General features: G+C 35.5%; 2 long non-coding RNA genes across 2 annotated transcripts; one reads left to right on the top strand and one right to left on the bottom strand.

Moving 5' to 3' along the window:
- On the bottom strand, positions 1–2,276 carry LOC111020743 (uncharacterized). Its single transcript, XR_002602738.2, has 2 exons — positions 1,976–2,276; positions 1–298 (listed from the first exon to the last, which is right to left on the bottom strand). It is a non-coding gene; the product is annotated as an uncharacterized LOC111020743 (long non-coding RNA).
- Positions 2,277–2,403: 127 nt separating this feature from the next.
- LOC111020744 (uncharacterized) lies at positions 2,404–3,983 on the top strand. Its single transcript, XR_002602739.2, has 2 exons — positions 2,404–2,551; positions 3,670–3,983. It is a non-coding gene; the product is annotated as an uncharacterized LOC111020744 (long non-coding RNA).
- The last annotated feature ends 234 nt before the right edge of the window (positions 3,984–4,217 follow it).

Raw genomic sequence — 4,217 nt, 5'->3', positions numbered from 1 at the left:
TTAAACCAATCAACGCAGGAACACTATATGATCATTCTTAGCCAGATTTTACATGATGGAAGTTTTACAATTGTAAAATTTGTGTAAGTAACAAAATGTTGGCAGTAGATTACAAGTTATAGACTAAGTAAACTATTTTCAGTACTGTGTAAGTTTTATTATATACGACGTATGAATAAGAAGATACCGCAATTTCATCCTCGTCTCGCTGCTTCAGCATGCTTGTAGTGTTCTCCTTTTGTCCTTTATTCTTATCCTTGATTGGAACCGTCTTTGTAGGGTCTTTTTTTACAATGATCTGAAATAAAAAAAAAAATTACCACATTGTTTCTAAAGATATAAGATTCTACAGAAACAATGTAGTAAATGAATACATCAAGATTTCAAAAGAATGTTTATTGAGAAAGGAAAGTGAGAAAGTTGCTATCCTATCTCACAAAATAAGCAAGAGATGTCAATACAACGGGGTAGATATAAGATTCTACGGAGTAGATGACCATTTTGTTAGTTTGTATCACTACAACCCACCTACTTAAAAAGTTAAGATCTAAGCAAGCAGCCAAATTAACAGAGTCATTACATGATTAGAGTTGAATATGGAGACTCCTAGAAATCCAAGAAGGATAGAAGTGATAGAATATGTTATCCTCAAACATCTAATATCCAAGTGTGTGGTTGAAGTTCACAAACATGCTATAGGGCATCTTTTAAAATAGAAGTTCATCAAAAATATTTTCTTATTAGAAAAACATATTAAATAGCTATTTTCTATAACCTATTATTTCTTGTTTTCCTTTAATATATTCTCGCATAAAGACTTAGCTTATGGAATAAATAGAGTTAATCTAGGCACATTATGAGCAACATGTTTTTTAATAACCCAGAATCATAACTCTTAACTTTTTTCCCCATGAATAAACCAATGGCTGTAATCCTCAGTAAATAAAATCAATGCAAATGTTTCAAATAAATACAAAGTTGAACATATTCTTAGTGACCATGGAAACAAAGAGCCCCCTCACCATTGAACACATTCCTCAGTAAATGTAACTTCTTTATACAATATAGGCAGTAGGTAAATACAAAAAGCCCCTCACCGTTTTATAATCTGTCGTTCTTTTTTTTTTTTTTTTTGTAATCCTCTATTATTTCTCTCATTCCTCGTGACCATGGAAACTCAAGGTGGACATATTCTGGAACTCCAAAGTGTTTCGCAATCTAATTTCCCGAAGTGTCGAGGCTTTCAGTACTTTGCCTAAAATTCTTCCCTGTAGATGTTATTTAAAATTTTTGCAATCTAAGCTACACAGCAATATGATTTTAACAATATTTTTATTATTTATAACTATATTTTGCAATATAATCTTCTCCAACCGATCATATCTACAAAGTGTCCAACAGAATCTGTTGTGTCAACAAAATCCCTTGAATATCAGAGGTTGGTAATAGATTAAGAAACATTCACAGAAACAAATAGATGTGTAAATATGCTGTAAAAAAACTTGGGTCAAAACAAGATCAAGTTTTTTTGCACGAGTTCCCAATTTTTCACCCACCCTGAGAAAAAATGCGCCTCAAGTTCCCTCATTTAGTGTTTTTCCTCGATCTAAACCACAACTAAGTTTGTGCCCAAGTAAAAGACATGTTATACAAACTTGTGCAAAAACAAAATTGTGCAAAATTTTGTTTAAAAATATAACTCCTTTAAAAAGATTGGGTGTTTCTGAACAAGTTTGTTTTTGGACAAGTTTTTTCACAAGTTTGTTTAACCTATCTTTGACTTGGTCACTCACTTGGCCAGGTTTTATGCTCGTTTCATTTCACTCATACAAAAATTTTCAAAAGAATTTCACATTTCGCCCATCACAGAAAACATCCAATCACATTTTCACAACAGACTAAAACCATAAATCATTCAAAATCATCCAAAACCCTAACCTAAGAAACGATTGAAATAGATGAAATCAAACTTAACTTGAAGATTCGACGTCCTCTAAGAAACGATTGAATTCTGAAGAGAGAAGAAGAGAAATTTGGGGCTTGATTCGTTGTTTGGAAACATGTCGGAGGGGAGGGTCTTCGTTGCACCAGAAACGTCGGAGTGTCACCACTGCTTCACGTCTTCTCAAAGAATCATTGGTTCGCCGGAGTGTTGCTGCTCGCCGTCGTGTGTTGTTCGCACTGCCACAAGACACGCTGCCGAAGCCTTCATTGTGGATCATAGGTTGCGTGTTTGGTAAGGAAGGTTAGCGGAGAGAAAACAGGGGCGGAAAGGAAAATTGGAAGTTGAAAGGGTTTGGGTCCAATGTTACTAATAGGAGGGGCATGATAGTACTTTCACCTATCCGGCTTCTTCAGAAAATAACTTTTTTAGGTTCTTTTTGTCAATTTCCCTTAAACACTCATCCCCTTTGAGTTAGTAGGTAACAACTCACTTACAATGAATTTTGATTCAATAAAAGTAGTTTTAGTTAGTTTCTAACCCAAGTTCGGTTGCCTTTGATTTAGAGAATCCTTCGGCGAGCTTAGTAGCGTGTTAGGACCCTTGTTTGTAAGTAGTTCTTACTTGTGGGGATGTTTGTTATTTGATGTATGAATTGTTGTGTGAGCTTGTGTACCTATGGGCATTGTTTGCATGAGTGCTTGCGGTTGATATTACGTAAATGTTGTTATTGATATAGTGATGATGAGTTTAAACATGTTGGACATGTTGGTTTAAATCTTGTTGGTTATCTGGAGATTGATAATGTGTCCTGGAAATTGTGATTGATCATGTACTAAGTTGGTTGTGCCTTTTAAAGATTGTCAGTTATGTTGTCGCTTGCTTGGTTTATGTTTGAAAAGCATACTGAACTTTTGTGAGAAGTCTGTTGTGTTGAAGCATGTTGATATATGTTGGTCATAGTGTTGGTTGCATTTTCTTTTGTAAACTTTACATGTTCTGGTTTTGGAAATATGTTGGACTATTATGAGCTGAATATTGTTTGGTATGTCGCATGCTAAATTTTGTTGAGAGTTGTTTAATACATGAGGCATGCCATAGAAAGTATGTTGCAGGACTTATGTGTAAGAGTTGTTCTGTTGAAGTGAATGGGTGAGTATTGGGGTCAGGGGCTGATACGTCACTAGTTGCGTTCGAGGCTTCGGGTAAAAATGGTCGTTGATCGATACGTCAAATTTTGGATCGCCAAGTTTTGGATAAGATGAGTGTTGACGCCTCGGCTAAAAATGGTCGAGGGTCGATGCAATGAGTCTAATTGGTAGGCAAGTATTGGGGCCTTGGGCAGAAACAATTAATGGCCAATACGTTGCGAAGTCATCGAGGCCTTGGGTTATGGTCAAGGGTCGAACGCCAAGCGCCATAGAGAAATATCAAGGCTCTTGGTAGATGGTCAGGGGTCGATACGACTCGAAGGAGTAAGTCATGGAGGAATAGGATAGAGATCTAGTGAGTTGTGATGTGAGGCTTGGGTTTGGCATGTAGGTTGCATGTTTGGTTAAACATATGCATAAACGGTTCCATTTTATTTAAAGCATGATATTAATGATAAGCATGATGTTTTGTTGTTGTGTAAGCATGTTGCTGGTGTGTGACCCTTTAGGTAAAGCTTGCTTACTGAGTATTAGTTGTTGTATTCACCCCCTTCCTTTTCCCCCTATATTTTGCAGGTAACGAGGTAACTCATGAGAATGGTGATGGCGAGAAGGAGGCTTGACTGGAAGAGACCATTAGCTGCGTAGTTTAGTTTTGTTCTAGTTATTGATTTTTAGTAGGATAGTTGCAGTGGACCTTAGAAGTAGTTGTAGTTGCTTCTTTTAGTTTGATTTTGTTATTTGGTTAATAGGTTAGTTTTGTTTAGTTTCCTATTTAAATAATGTTTTAAAGTTGTCAATTTACTATTCTTTTGAGAACTCTAATTTTGGTTAATTGTTCGAGTTGTGGAAATGGAAACTTATTGAGGCTAACATTTTGTAGTTGAATAGCTTTTGCTTCAATGTGACTTTAAGAGTTAATATTCGTTTAGTTGAGAACTAATGGTGTTGAAACTTAGAAATGGTTAATAAAGTCGCTTTAGTTAAAATTTATGGATAAAATATAGTCCTGTCATCTTGTTTGTGCTAAGCTCTATAGGAGATTTTAGTAACGTGTCCTATTTGAGTTGTTTGAAATTTGGGGGCGTTACAACCTCTATATGATCTAAGCATTTTTATTTTCT

Source organism: Momordica charantia, assembly GCF_013281855.1.
Source record: "Momordica charantia cultivar OHB3-1 chromosome 7 unlocalized genomic scaffold, Mcharantia_2.0 BLBB01000007.1, whole genome shotgun sequence".
Taxonomy (NCBI): domain Eukaryota; kingdom Viridiplantae; phylum Streptophyta; class Magnoliopsida; order Cucurbitales; family Cucurbitaceae; genus Momordica; species Momordica charantia.
Note: the sequence above shows the minus strand (reverse complement) of the source record. Positions and strands in the feature narration are given on the sequence as shown.